Source organism: Schistocerca gregaria, chromosome 3, assembly GCF_023897955.1.
Source record: "Schistocerca gregaria isolate iqSchGreg1 chromosome 3, iqSchGreg1.2, whole genome shotgun sequence".
NCBI classification, from domain to species: Eukaryota; Metazoa; Arthropoda; class Insecta; order Orthoptera; family Acrididae; genus Schistocerca; species Schistocerca gregaria.
In genome coordinates, this window is record NC_064922.1 from 653,018,511 (window position 1) to 653,035,163 (window position 16,653).

The 16,653-nt window shown below is 41.7% G+C and overlaps 1 protein-coding gene across 1 annotated transcript in view; it reads left to right on the top strand.

The window, feature by feature from the left end:
* The window catches only part of LOC126356110 (uncharacterized), a 221,942-nt gene that overhangs the window by 107,321 nt on the left and 97,968 nt on the right, over positions 1 to 16,653 (top strand). The gene's annotated exons all lie outside the window — the stretch shown is intronic.

Sequence of the window (16,653 nt, forward strand, 5' to 3'; positions counted from 1 at the left end):
TGAGTTAGACCGCGTGAGCTAAAGCTGTTTTAAGAGCCCAGAAAGCCTGTAGCATGGGTTCAGTCCAACGGACTGGTTTAACACTCGAAGTTTGTTTGCCTGAGAGTGAGTCCGTCAGCAGGGCCTGCACGGTGGTGGCAGAAGGCAGATGGTAGCGGTAGTAATTTATAGTACCTAGGAAACGTCTGAGCTCTTTGTATGTAGCTGGGGTGGCAATGATGTGGTAGCCTGCATGCAGGATTTGGGAGGCTGTATTCCGTCTGCAGAGACAGTGTATCCCAGAAATATCACAGAAAACTGACGCAATTGGAATTTTTCTTTGTTAACCTCGACACCATTGGATGCCAAAGTCTGGAGGACCTGGTATAAATTATTTTCGTGGTCTTCAGTTGATTTGCTGAAAATGAGTATGTCATCCAGGTATGCGGAACAGAACTCGAATCGTCATAAGATTGAGTCAATGAAATGTTGCCACATTTGTGCGGCATCCTATAAACCTAATGGCATGAAGTTGTACTGGAACAAACCAAGTGGCATGAAATCACAATCTTTGGAATGTCTTCCAGCGCTGCAGGAATCTGGTGATAGGCACGTTTACAGTCAATCAAACTGAAGAATGTGGTGCCCGATAACATGAGTGAAATCATTTATGTTTGGCATGGGGTAATTGTCCATGACACTGCGAGCATTTGCTGTCCGATGACTGTAGAATGCCTGCCTCGAGAAGTTTGTTAATTTTCTGCCGGGCCGCATGCAACTTAATGGGAGTTGAGGCATCTAACCTTGTGTCTAATAGGAGGGCTGGCAGTGGTAATTATCTTGTGTATCATTCCGTCAGTGATGGAAGAGACTGAGAACTGCACACGAAGCTGAGTAATGTTCTGACCTAGAGTTTTGGGATGAGTGGGGCACAATGAGGCGTAGCCGTTAGCGCAAGTGGGAAAAGGCAGCATGAAAGTCACATGCCTATTATGCGAGCACAGTGTGCGCTTGTTTGCAGAGGTCAGCTGGCCGTGCAGCACAGAGTGGAGTGGGACGCGCAATAACTGTTTGTTGTTAATTTTGCCTTGGGTAACCAGCGTGGGCGAGAGAGGTGCTGACGTCAAGCGGAGAACAGTGATGGCCGCCGAGTTGCTTGGCTGGCATGCAGGAGAGAGGGAATGTTTATCAACAAGCGGGCGGCTGACTGCATTGTGGGTGTGGTCATGCAGTGCAAGCGACTGTTATTAGAGACATTATTTGAAACACAAGGCACTGCGCGTAGTGGGTGCTTGGGTAGTGCGTCACTGAATCGTCACATTCAATGAATGTTATTGAACTAACCTGATGAGTGTTTGAACTGATGCTTGGCGATGAAGTTCGATCTGGTGATGGAACTGCGGATTGTCGTTTCAACAGTGAGGTACGGAATGCAGAAAGCTCGTTGTAAGTATGAGCAGTGCATTGTTTCAGCTCTTTGTTCTCCCAGTGGAGGTGCACCACTGAGTCGTATTCTGAAAGTAGGTTAGTGACGCAGGTCGTAATCTTGCCTGCGAGGGCGGAACACTCGTGAACCAAATCCTGTGTTGCGGCGGAAACAGAACGAGGAGTATGGGTACCAGAGCACGGTATCTGAGTGTTAGATGGATGGTGTAACACTGGACTATGTTTGGGGAGAGCTTTGCAATACGACAAAAAATCCATACCGAGAATTGGTTCATTGATGTCAGTGATGTAGAAGGTCCATGGAAAAATCAGAGAAGGGGATAGGTGCACCATCTTTTTCACAGAACCAACAGTTTGTAACGTTGATGCATTGACAGCTTGTAGGAGAGATTTCGTTGGTGAAAAGTTGGTAGGAGCCAACGGTCAAGGTATGATAGACACGTCAGTGCCAGTGTCAATTAGGCAGACAAACTGCGATGAAATGTCTGTAATGTATAAACTTCCGCTCAGCTGATGGGACAAGTGGACGGAGTGCAATGTTAGGGGTTCCCCACAAAACTCAGTGTCACTTAGTTCCTGCTGTCAGCGTTTGGGTGTTGGCAAGGTAACCTGAACTTTGTGGCCTCAGCCCCAAAAACCTTGTGGTACCAACAGTACGGATGAGCCGGATGTGGCGGTGGCAGTGATCTGTTCTGGGACGTAAACCAGAACGTATGGATCATGGGCGAGTCTTGAGTGCTTGGAAAGAGGAGAGAGTGAATGAGTACTGCCTGGCAGTGTAGAAGGCATGGAAGTGGAACGGGCCCTGCCCCTGCCTGCAGACAGCCGGCAAACAAGAGGTGTAGTGTCACACAGTGATGGGGAATGAGCTGGGTGATTCTGGTGCAGGCGTGCATACAGCTGATCTGTGATGTGCACACAAGAACCGCTAGACTTGAAAGAGTGTGTGGCAGTAGGTATACCTTTAGGTCGGTAGGTAACTTGGCAGACCATACCGCCCACAGGGTGACGTCTGGCATCATGTGTTCACTCATAAATCACCTGAGGCAGCGCCATAGTTGTGACGGAGTGCGGTCCCCCAGGTGCTCCCCGTACAGAATCTTGATTATCAATTCCTGTGGTGAGCAGGCAAGTCAGTCCAATATTGTTTTCTTGCCGAATTTGTACTTCGGTGGTGGTGGAGGCGAAAGTAGGAGATCTCAAATTAAATCTGAGTGGTCATGAAGGTGTGTGACCAAATGTAGGAACTTGGAGTTGTTGTGAGTCACTTGATGCAGCTTGAAGAGGTGCTCCACCAGTGCGAACCATGAAAATGGATTGTCCTCGTATCGGGGAGGCAGCCTGGAGGTGGAGACGAAGGTGGCTTTGGCGGGTCCATGAAGGCCTGCGGTCCCACTGCACAAGAGTTGATGCTGGGATCCGGCATCACCGGATTGAAAATGTTACTAGCACACACATTCAGAACAATGGCTGGTTTTAATGTCTCTGAAGACGCCCAAAAACATTACATGGCTGGCACGGTTGGTACTGTGGGAGCGAATGGGCTAGCTGCATGTAATGAGGGCCTGTAAACTGGACCGGAAATTGCAGGAACAGCACTGACATTGTCCAACTCAGAAACAATGTGGATGGCCAGAGTGGCAGACACAGACGGTACAGCGGAAGGAGCGAGCAGTTCTATGGTCATAATCGAGGCCCCCCATGGGTGGGGCGGGTGGTGGGGTGGGGGTGACCTGGAGCTTAAAGCAGCAACAACAAAGGTTTTCTGCACACACTGCCCATGCACCCTTCATGGTAGGACCATAAAACACTGGTGAAACTTGTTTTCAGTCACACTGTCATAGTACAACATTGCTGGGTGAAGAGGCTATGTTGGGTGCACTCATACCCTTGTGGTCGCAAAACTGGGCTGCCGATCCGGTGGTTTGTTCTGGCGAACTGGATGCATAAAAATGTGTTACTGATTTATGAGGAAGGTGAGGCTGGTGTAGCTTGGTAATAGTTGACTGCATGTGCGTTTTGCACAAATGGCAGCATTGGACACAGCACTACTGTAACGGACATCGTGGCGCGTAGAGGATCAAAGCGAATTTTGGTCCCTTTGAACTTCGTACAAGTGATCGATCGTCACACTATTTAGTAGATCATCCACTTCAATTTTCACTTGTTGTTGTGTGTATCCGGCAAAACAAAGCCCGAGTCCATTCTTTGAGATAACTGCTTATCACTCGGTCATTGTGGAGTTGCTAAAGCAGAGGTTATCCTCGTAGAAGATCATAGATCACTGTCCGTTAGCTGCGAAACAGCCGATGGCAGAGGGTTGTGTTGGCCTGGTTGTAAGAGCTGTGCCTCCAAATCTTTCTAAAAAAATGTTCAGTGATGTAGCCATGGCATCTGACGTGAAACCTGTTGGTTCTATACGACCGGCACGGAAGTCACGGAACTTTTTGTCTGGGGTCACCAATATGGGATTCTGGATACGGATCATAATATACATAATAAACAGTTCCCAAGTTTTCTATATACACAGATATTTTACCATAAAGACTGATACGCATGAGCACTGCATGAAATACAAAGGCAGACTGAATTAAACATGGTGACTCATCAGAGCAGTTAATATTCCAAAGATTGTAATTTGTGTGGTCGATGTGACCTATTGACACCAGACACTCTTTAATGTTGGCTTTTCTATAAGCTGAGTCAATCCTTGTGCTGATCATTACTTTTTCAACTTCTTCACATTTTTCCTGAAACCATTTCGTCTTGGCCTCCCTGCACTTCTTGCTGAAGTAATGACAATTTCATAATTATGCTTTGATATTTTTTTATATGTGGTTTTCTCTGTGCTTTTTTTCTCTCTCTTGTCTGTATCTTGTCTTCATAGTTGTATTGTAATTGTAACTGTAATTGTGATAAGTTATTTACCTAAATGTCTGGTAATTTCTAGACTTAAAAACAGGTTATGGATCTAGGTGCTACGTTTTACTGTACAAGAGATAAAGCTGGAAAAACTAATTGATTATTTCATTACATAATTCACATTCATGGTTCAGGAGAGAGAGAAATACAAGATACCATTGTTTGATGGGTCCGACATTAGGACTGAAACACTTTTAAGTGAGCTAGAATTTGAGTTTTGTGGAAAAGCTCTACATGAAAATAGTAGATTCTGCTCCAGGATGGCACAACTGAACAACATGAACAGAAGAAAGCTCAGAAGGGAGAACTAAAAAATTTGATAAAAACCATAAATCATAAATAATCCAAAGAATTTCAGACAGTTACTTAGAATATTCCAAAAACAACGAAAGAGCCTAAGATCCGTGCAGTGCATGAACTCAAACTTCTGAGCACAAAGGTCTTTCAGAAAGACTCTGTTGACCATAAAGTTTATTGCAAATGATGACACTCTTGAAAAATCATTTTTTAAAGTTTGATAAGTTAATACTTGATTTGAAAGCATTGAGGAAACCAATGCAGTGTTCAGTTTGTTACTAACAGTACCTTAAGAAAACAAAGTTGTTTTTACTGCTCTGTAAGCAATTGAAATGGAGTTTTGGAAAGGATAGACTATTAAATGAAGAAGCAAAATGGTATAATTCTACATGTCATACATGTCATTAAATGAACAGCCTTCTTCTACAGCATTTGTCCCACAGCAAGGTCAAAGGTTTATAGACTCAGGAGCAACATAACATTTAATTAATGAATCTCTTCCATTGATGAATGTGAAAGAACTGGAAATCCAATAAGAATAAAGGTTGCCAAAGCAGATACATCTTTGTTTGTCAGAAAGGTTGGAGAAGTTGATGTTGAAAGCATGATTTGTGGAAAGAAACTTCAAACAAAAATGAAAGATGTTCTTGTGTCAGATTTAATAATAATTTATAATCAGTGTGTAAACTAGAAATGGCTGGATATTGCGTTTTTTTCACATATACCTTTCATTCAAAAATACTAAGAGTTCTGTGTGTAGTGCTCGTGTTTCAGAATGTGATGTAGACTTGTGGCATAAACATGTAGGACATTTGAACCTTGAAAATATGATGAAACATCATTATCTAGCTGAGGGACTATATAAAGTCAAGTTTTTGAACCTGTAAAATAATGCTTGACCAGAATAGAGGGTAAACAGACACAATTACCACAAATTCAGCTCCATGTTCGAGCCAGACTACCACTTGAAATGATACATACTGAGGTCCTTGTTCCTATAATGCCCATTTCTTTTGATGGAAAGGAATATATAGTAACTTTCACTGTTGATTATGATGGACCCACAATTCCATATTATTGTTTTTTATGCAAACACGGACCAATATAAGAGCTTCAAGATAAAATTATTGACAATTATACTCACTTTACAGGAGCTCATACTCTTTAATGAGAGTCTGAACTGTTTCATTATTTTAAAGTATACTGTGAAATGGCTACTGCTCACTTTAACATGAAAATTGGTAAATTTAGATGTGCCAGTGGTCATGAATGCATTTCAAATCAAATGATGAAAGTGTTTGACGAAAAGGGGCTTCAGTTTGAGTTTACCAAAAGATAAGCACCTCAGCAAAATTGAGTGGCAGAATAACTAAATAGTGCTATCATTGAAAACCCTCATTATATGATTCTTGGATGTGAACTTGGAAAGCAATTTTTCTCAGAAGTGTTTTTATCCTTAATCATAGTACTACTTCGGCTTTAGATGGAGAAATTCCAGAAATTCTGTGGCATGAAGGAAGTGAAATGTGGAGAAACTATCTGTATTTGGGTGTGTTGCACACTTGCACACAAAATGTTTCATGACTGGATATTGTCCTTATAGTTACAAATAATGGTGTCCCAAACAACACAAGATTCTATTGGAAAGAAATGGAATTTTGGAGAAGATAAGTATCTATTTGAAGGTGAAAGCAATGATGACTGGATCTTGAAGCAGACTTCAAATGTGCAACATAATGCAGAACATAGCAGAAGATCAAGAACATCAGAGTGAAACTACAAGGGTGAGTCAAATGAAAACCTTAAATATTTTTTAAATATTATTTATTGCGCAGATTTGGTACAAAACTGTATCACTTTTCAACATAATCTCCCCCATGCTCAATGCAAGTCCTCCAGTGCTTACGAAGTGCATAAATTCCTTTAGAAGAAAGTTCTTTTGGTAATCCGCACAACCACTCATGGACCGCATGGCATATCTCTTCATCAGAACGGAACTTCTTTCCTCCCATTGCATCTTTGAGTGGTCCAAACATATGGAAATCACTTAGGGCAAGATCTGGTGAGTATGGTGGATGAGAAAGACACTCAAAATGCAGGTCTGTGATTGTTGCAACTGTTGTATGGGCAGTGTGGGGCCTTGCATTGCCATGTTGCAAAAGGACACCTGCTGACGGCAATCCACGTCACTTTGATTTGATTGCAGGCCACAGATGATTTTTTAGGATATCTGTGTATGATGCACTGGTGACAGTGGTCCCTCTAGGCATGTAATGCTCCAAAATGACGCCTTTTTTGTCCCAAAAGAGAGACAGCATAACCTTCCCTGCTGATGGTTCAGGTTTTGGTTTTGGTGATGAGGAATGGCGCCATTCCTTACTCACTCTCTTCCTTTCTGGTTGGTGGAAGTGAACCCAGGTTTCGTCCCCAGTAACAATTCTTGCAAGGAAGTCATCACCTTCTCATTCAAAGTGGCAAAGAAGTTCTTCACAAACATCAACACGTCGTACCCTCATTTCATGAGTCAGCTGCCATGGCACCCATCTTGCAGACACTTTGTGAAACTGGTGCACATCATGTACAATGTGGTGTGCTGACCCATGACTAATCTGTAAAAATGCTGCAATGTCATTCAGTGTCACTCGGCAGTTTTCCTTCAGTATGGCTTCAACTGCTGCAGTGTTCTGTGGAGTCACAACTCGTTGTGCCTGACCTGGATGAGGAGCATCTTCCACTGATGTCACACCATTTGCAAACTTCCTACTCCATTCATAAACTTGCTGCTGTGACAATGCGTCACCATACTGAACCTTCATTCGTTGATGAATTTCAATAGATTTCAAACCTTCACTATAGGTGGGGGAGGGGGGGGGGGGGGGGGGGGAACGAATAACAGAACGCTATTCTTCTCTGGTGCAAGTCACAAGTGGGGCAGCCATCTTTATACTGATACTGCAACGGTATGTGTGCATCTGCACTATGCTGCCGTCTACAGGCCATTCTGCACGCTGTTTGTAGCACGCTTACCAACTTACAGGATAACGGCGTGCAATTTTGATTTGTTATTACAAATTTAAGGTTTTCCTTTGACTCACCCTTGTAACTTCGAAGAAACTGAACAAACTGTTGAAGATAACTAAGAGCCTGTGACTTCAGAAGAAGTGAAGGAAGCAGAACCTCTGAAGAAAAGCAACAGATTAACAAGAAAATGTAGATAGTTGGAGCATTATGCAATGTTAGTCTAGAATGCAGAAGCATTTGAGGAAACCTTACTTCAGAATTTTGGAGATGTGAAAAGTCAGCATGATGAAGAAGAATGGACAAAAGCAATAAAGGAAGAAATGAACTCTCTCTCATCTAAAGGAATTTGGTCTTGTGCACCACTTCCAGCAAATAAAAGAGCCATTGACAGTAAGTGGATGTTCAAACTAAAAACAGATGTGCCTTGAAATATTGAAAGATATAAGGCATTTCCAGTTATTAAAGGTTGTGCTTAGATACAGGTATATGACTATGAGGAAGCATATGCTCCAGTTACTCCACTCACAACATTTAGAATTTTTCGTAGTGTGGTGAATGAACACGTGTTTATGAAACACATGTTCATTCTCCATGGAGAACCAACTGAAAAAAAAAGAAAAAAGATGTGTGAAAGTTCCACTAGGTGAGAGGCTTAAGGAAGAACTTGTGTGCAAACTCAATGTAGCATTATATGGGCTGAAGCAAGCACCAAGAATCTGGTACTCTACATTTCACATTTTTATAAAGGAAACTGGGTTTCAACAATCTGAAGTTGATATATGTCTCTATGTTGAAAGCCATAGTGATTATAACACTTTTTTGCTACTGTGTGTGGATGATATTCTAATTGCTGGGAATCTTAAAAGCAAAATTACTGGTATTAAGAAGTTAAAATTATAATTTTGAATGTGAGAACTTGGAGGACCAATAACATTCCTTGGAATAAATATACAGAGGACCAGTGGCAGAATGTTTCTTAATCAATGAGTTTATCTTGAAAATTTATTGAAAAAATTCAGCATGGAAGACTGTACTGTGCAAAACACTGATGGAAGTCAAACCCAGTGAAGATGCTTGTGGTGGTGTAGTTGGAAATAAACCATCCAGAAAATTAACAGGTTGTTTGATGTATGTAATGACAGCTATGAGACCAGACATAAGTGCATCAGTTACCTATTTTAGTAGACATCAAAATAAATCAACAGAATTCTACTGGAAAGGTTCAACATGAATTCTTCAGTATGTTAACACTTGATGTTGCTCTGTGTTACAAAAAGCTTAATTCAAATGCTCTTCTCTGCTATGTTGATTTTGTCTGGAGAAGTGAAGAGGACAGAAGATCTATGACTGGATACATACTCCAGGTTTTGGTAAATACAGTTCGTTGCACTACAAGGAGACAAACATGTGTTTCACTGTCTTCAGCAGAAGCAGAATACGTTGCTTTGGCAACAGCTACAGCACACACCCTGTGGCTGAAGAATCTTCTTGAAGAATTTAAAATGTTTGTGAAATTTCCAACAATTTATGAAGATGACTGAAGCATGTGGATATGAAATACAATTTCCTACATCAGCTGTACAATGAAGGATATCTGAATGTTCAATACATTAGCTCTGAGAGGCTCATGGCAAATATTTTAACAAAAGCAACTGTGAGTGTACAGTTCAGTAAACCATGTCTGAAGATGATAATAATTATGCTTAGACTTATTTTCTCTATGTTTTTTTATTAACTGTGGTGTTTTTCCTTTTTCTATCTGTATCTGGTCCTCATGGTTGTTTTGTGGTTGTAACTGTAATTGTGATAATTAATAAATAGATATTACTTATTAAATACCTGTTAATTTTTACATTAACAACAGTTTCATTCCTGAGTGATTTATATTGCAGTACTCCTATCTTCCCCTGAACATATTTGTATTTCAGTCACTTGTCTATCAACTGAAATATTTCATGTTAACCCAAAGTCTTTTCACAGCTACTTTTCTAGCACCTTTGTTTACCTTTCCAACATCTGTGACAGCTCATTCTAAAGCTATCTGCACCTCTTCAACTGAACAACCTACTGCGGCATACCTTATTGCAGTATCCACATCTTTACTGAACTGAAAATATGTCTCATCATTCATCAGTACTTTAGTGCCCCACTTGCTTCATCATTCATTCCTCTGTATGATTCTCTTAAACTTCAACCTATTCTTCATCATTTCTAAATTGTGATCTTGATCGATTTCTTCTGTGGCTACACCTTACAGTTCAGCATTTGATTTAAGAATCTCTGACTATGATACAATTCAACTGGAATCTTCCCATGTTCTCCAGGCCTTTTCCAAATGTTTCTCCTCCTCTTGTGAACAGTGTATTTGCTGTTACTAACTGAAATTTATTGTAGAACTCAATCAGACTTTCTCCTCTACCATTCCTACTATCAAACCCATATTCCCCTGTAACTATTTCTTCTATTCCTTCCACTACAACCTCATTCTAATCTCCCATGATTATTAGGTTTTCATCTCCCTTTAAGTACTGGAAAGCCTATTCCATATCCTCATATACTCTCTCTATCTCTTCATTTTCTACTTTCATTATCGGCTTATATACCTGAATTATTATTATCAATTATGTTTGTTGTCGAATCTGGTGAAAGCAACCTTATCACTGAACTGTTCACAGTAACTCACTCTCTGCCCAACATTCCTATTCACATCAAATCCTACTACCTTTATATCATTTTCTTTTGCTGACCAGAACTACTTCTCTTCTTTACATTTCACTTCACTGATCCCCACTGTATCTATACTGAGACTTTGCATTTCCCTTCAGATTTTCTAGCTTCCCTACCACATTCATACTTTTGACATTTCACACTCTGACTCATAGAATATTTTTATTTCTATCACCTCCCCTTGGTGGCAGGACTAATCTGGAATCTTTTGCCAATGGAGTGATCATCATGACACTTTTTAAATTAGAGGCCACATGTCCTATGGATACACCTTGCATGTCTTTAATGGAGTGGTTTCCATTGCCTTCTGCATCATCACACCATTGCTGATTGCTGATTCTTCTGCTTTTTAGGGGCAGTTTCACACCCTAAGGGCAAGAGAATGCTGTGAACCTCTGCTCATCCCTCTGCTCTCTTTGACAAGTCCATTGGCAGAACGAGTTGACATCTTATGCCAGAAGTCTTCATCTGCCCTTAGTGATGATTTTTATTCAGAATTAAAGCAGTGGTTATGTTTGAATCTGAGACCCAGGATTTTCTGATTAGTAGTAAAAGACACTATCACTATTTATGTATTTATTTATTTTTAAATCCAAATAAACCTTGCGCAAACAGAGGTGTCCCTTCACCACACTATCCCTCAAATGGCATATATATGAAGAAAGGAAGAAACAGTGAGACTCAATCCAGCGATCTACCAACCATTGAGTCTCAGTACTAACCACTTTTCTTTTCTGTTAAACTGAAACTGCAACATCAAGCAGCTAAAGAAGAAAACATATCCAAACAATTCTTTTCCTCACTGACTTACAATGGGGAACACAATCAATGAAACAGATTGCCGAAGATAGAAATGAGAAATGGTAAGGGTCATATATGCCAGTATGGTGTCTTGACATCTCCATCAGAAGAAGGCCATAGCCACTAGCTACCTTACCAAACACCCTGTCTGGTAAATGTGAGAGATCTGGCGTGTTAGCAAAATTGTCCTGATAACAGGGAAGTTGTGAGGCATCCCATTATCCAGTAAGTATGCGCTGCTGAAATGGCAAAATGACATCTCCTCCCTCGCCCCCCCTCCCCCCCCCCCCCAACACACATAGACACCAGAAGGCAACAACAAAATCCACTTCGGAAAGAAGAAGGTGTCTAGCTGCATAATAATGTTGGTGGTGTAAGCAGTGACAGAAGTCCTGGTGAGGAAAGCAAGTTGATTCCGCTGCCAGAGCCACTTCTCCAGGTGACCACTGCAAGTGAATATAGGCAGAAGTGTGTCCCAGGATCTACATCAGCAACATGTAGCCTTGTCACTAAATCCAATTTCGTATAAATGTCTATTAGTAGGTAATTTGTTATTTATGACTCTGTACCAAGAGGAAGTAACTTTCATCGTGTGAATTGGGAGAATCCATGCACCCTTCTAATAAACATGCAGTGTACACTACACTACAGATCTTCTGTTTAAACCAATATCAATGTCATCCATACATTATAGTGACTCCTCTCTGCTCACCCATCCTAGATAAATTCCTGCTCTAATAGTTGGATGGCATTGTAAAGCTGTGAAGTCTTATTTGCTGTGTCACTGTTTTTACGCTGTAAAACAATATCTAGATCAGTAAATATGCTGCTTCTGATTCAATGCAACAGATGAACTATTGATGGAAACAAATCTTATATAAACCAGATGCAGTGTATTGTAAAACATAATCTACCTAAAGTGAATATTAATGTAATTTTATTCAACATTTGTACCATACTGTGTAATACCAGATAAATGGAAACGCTGTATGGCTAGGGCCTCCCGTCAGGTAGACCGTTTGCCTGGTGCAAGTCTTTCGAGTTGACACCACTTTGGCGACTTGCATGTCAATGGGGATGAAATAATGATGATAAGAACAGCACAACAACCAGTCCCTGGGCGGAGAAAATCTCCGACTGAGCTGGGAACTGAACCCGGGCCGTTAGGTACAACATTCCGTCACGCTGACCACTCAACTACCAGGGACGGACGTGAGACCAGATCACATGGACCAAATAAATAACAGGAGTGTTAGTCCCCACAAGGTATACATGAGAACTTATGTGAAGTTTGGAATTTAGGGAAAGAGGTACTGACAGAACTGAAGTTGTGAGGACAGATTGTGAGTCAATAGTTCAGTTGTTAGAGTACATACTCACAAAAGGTAAAGGGCTTAAGTGTGAGTCCTGGTCATTCCCCATAGTTTTAATATGGTCATATTGTTCCAGTCTGGGATGTTATTGGCTGATTTGGATGATCAGATGGTTAGGTGCATGTGTATAAATTGCTGATGTTTGGGGGGGGGGGGGGGGGGGTCAGGATTCACCCCTCCCTGTGTAGGAGTATGGGGTCCTGCCCACTCATCTCATATAAGGTGCCTAAAGGATGCTGTGTTCTCAGAATGCTATACAACAATTCAAGCAAATTACATTAATAGTTTTTATTGCAAATAAGAAGGATGACAATACTTGACTTTAAATTTACAACGAAGTCGCAAGCGAGGGGCAACATGCAAACAATCAAAGTCCTTTGATGTATACAAGGTCCATGTAAAAAATTTATATGGTTCACACATCACTGCTATCATTGTGCTCTCCTAGTACTGTCTTAATACTGTCCAAATACTGTCCAGCCAAGGCTGCAGGAGTGGTGCTAATATTCACTTTATCTAGATGCCGCTTCTATCGTGGTGCGGTCCTTGTCAGTGGGCTATTGGCTGACATAGTCTCACAGCCTTCTTTGCTCTTGCTTTCTTTGTCTTTGTGCTGGTACTAGTCAATATGCCAGAACATTCCTCCCCCCCCCCCCCTCCCCCCCCCCCCCAAAGCAGTGGACTGTCATTATCTAGGTAGTGCGCCCATGATGGTGGAGGCAGGAGTGGGGAGTATGGGCACATTGTGGGACTGGAAGATTGGCTGCAGGGAAATGCAAGCTTCCAGCTGTAGCCCGCTATTTGGCACGTGCTCTGGCCGAAATGTGCCCCAGAAAATGACCAGAAAGGTACACATCCACCTCCTGCTGCCATTAAGCAGACAAAGAAGGTGGCAACTGCTGTGGTGTGGGTGGGTCCCGTTCCATTGGTGGGATGAGAGGAGCCAGAGGAGGTGAAGGCTCCACCTCCATGGGGTCATGCCGTGGTGCCATGATGACACCCTCTGGTGGCTGCTGTGGCCATGCTGTCCTCTGGATCCATGCATCTGGGGGAAGACAGACTGAAAGCTCATCATGTACATGACAGAGAGAAGTTGATTTTGATGGTGGGGCTGCAAGCCATCGAGACCTGAAAGAAGATACATGCAAGTGCCAAGTTGACTGACAATCTCACCTTATGCCTACCATCTGCTGCTGCTAAAAACCCTGTAAAAGGCAATATCACATGGCACAATGCAAAACTTGTGACCTTCCTTCAGTACTGGATGCTGAGGAGGGTGGAGCAGGTGGAGCAGTGTCCGATGGCGGTGGCCGTGAACAATTCCGCCAGCGATGGACCATCTCGTAGCTGCGAACGATAATAACAGTTGCAATGCTTCATCCCTGGTGTGTGTGGAGTGAATCTGCTGCTTGAAGGTTCTGACAAAACGTTCTGCTTCGCCATTTGACTGTGGATGGAATGGTGCACTAGTTAGGTGCTGTATGCTATTGCGTTCACAGAATGTTTCATATTCATTTGACATAAACTTAGGGCCGTTGTCTGACACTATTACTTGCGACACAAGCAATGCAATGGAGCTGTGTTTGGTGCAGCATTCTGTATGAACTGAATATAATAGTTAATTTTCCCTAAGATTGACTGCAATTCTGTGATATTGCGAGGAACTTTCAAATCTCATATGGCTAACAAATGTGATGGAAGAGGATGTACACCTTGACTGTTTATGACATGACCAAAATAATGCAACTCAGGTTTAAAAAACTCACACTTGTCCAGCCTACACTTTTTTCCTGCATCAGACAATACACGAAGCAAAGCACATAAATTTGCAATATGTTCTTCAGGTGTACAACCTGCTTCTACAATATCGTTCAAATAGTTTGAACAGTGTGGCGCCTGTACACTGAGCTTTTCCAAATACCATTGGAAAATGGTGAGTGCTGAAGCACTGCCAAAAGGCAAACACAAATATTTAAACAAGACCATATGAGTAATTGCTACACACACTTTTTGAGATTCTTCATTGAGCGGTATTTGAAGATACATGGCGCACAAATCATTTTTGACATCAGGCACATTGTACATGATCACATCATGCAACATAACATCTGAATATAAAGCACTGTAAGCACATCTGAATTTACATTTCCGTGTCATACCCTATGAATCTGTTACCCACTCACAATAAGTTTGTTCTGACTATTTTCTGCAATTAAAGAATTAATATCTAGCTGTTACCACATTCACTTGTTGGTCATAATAGTTAGTTAGCTAGTCCAACAATTTGCCATAAAACTGTTCTCGCCCAGTGGCATTAGGGAAGAATTTTGTGATTGGGCAGAACACTGCACTTACTACCTTTGATAATAGATAACGGCTTTTCACAGTACCTGGTATGTTTTGAATGTGGAGATGTGCTTCAGACTGGGAAAACCACTCAAGCTATTTCTCTTCTTATTCCGTAAACTGTCAAGAATTTGGTATAGCAGTAGCTGTTGCACCTGGAGCAGTGGGCAGGACAGGTGTGGGAAGGGGGGGGGGGGGGGGGGGGCATGTTGAAAGATGCAAATGCAACAAATGGACAAGGTAAGCAAGTAAAGAAATTTTCTGAAATGCACACCTGAAAACACTGATTAGCAAAAATGACAATAAACTGTTAAAGCAAAGAAAAGCCTTTGCAGAGTAAAGAAAAAGAATTAAGGCACCAACAAACAAAAAATTCCTTGGCCATCAGGTGCGGGGTTTGTTTGTAAGTCCTCATCGCCAATGTGGGGTCCTGCCCACTTGTCTTGTATAGGGTACCTAAAGGATACTGCATTCTTGGAATACTATACAACAATTCAAGCAAATCACATTAATAGTTTTTACTACAAAAGAAGATTGACAATACATAACTTTGAATTTACAACAGTGTCACAAGCCATCAGCGACATACAAACAGTCAAAGTCCTTTGCTGTACACAAGATCCAAGTAAACAATCACATGTCACTGCTATCATAGTTCTCTCCTAGTACTGTGCTGATATTGTGGGAATACTGTTCGGCCAAGGCTGGCAGGAGCTATGCTTATATTCTCGTCGGCTAGAGGGCTCTTCTTTCGTGGTGTGGTCCTTGTCAGCGGGCTATTGGCTGACGTCATCTCACAGCCTTCTTCACTCTTACATTCTTCGTCTTCATGTCAGCACTAGTTGATATGATGGAACAAGCTGTATAATGGAATTACAACAATGAAAATTTGTGCCAGACCAGGACTCGAACCCGGATTTCCTGCTTATCATGAGCAGTCATATTACCATTTGGCTATCAGAGCACAACACATGGCCAGATCCTAACTTCCATATGTTGTCAACCATGTGTCTGCAACTTGTACTTGCACGTCCACTACGTATATTTCAACAGGGGAGATATTTTACTTGAAAGTCACTTGCCCAGTGTCAGCAGATAAATGCCTACTTAAATGGGTGATAATGTGCTCGCCTCCCATGCAGTCGGGCCTGGGTTCGATTCCCGGCCGGGTTGGAGATTTTCTCCACTCGGGGACTGGGTGTTGTGTTGTCCTCATCATCAGTTCATCCTCTTCACTGGCACAAAAGTCGCCCCATGTGGTGTCGACTGAAATAAGACTTCCACTTGGCGGCCAAACTTCCCCAGATGGGGCCTCCCGGCCAACGATGCCACACACTGATTTCATTTCTTAGCAGATAAATGTGATTTTGAATTACCTGTGTTATTCCAAATTACAATGTAATGTAGTATCAGGAAAGTTGACTTTCAAGTTAAATCCTTGCCCTAAGCAGGAATGTACATAATGGATGTGCAAGTACAGGTTCCTAACACAGGGTTGATGACATATGGAAGTTTGGGTCTGTCTGTGAGTTGTGATCAGATACCAAATCGTAAGTTGACCATTCATGATTGGCGGGAAATCCAGACTTGAGTCCCAGTCCGGCACAAATTTTCATAGTAGTCATTCCATTATACAGCTGTAGTTTTGTTAAATTTACAGAAAGTTCACCATCAGATTGCTCAGTATAAAAAAAAAATTACTTTATCTGAATAATTTTCTAATTGATGTTCGATTTATTCA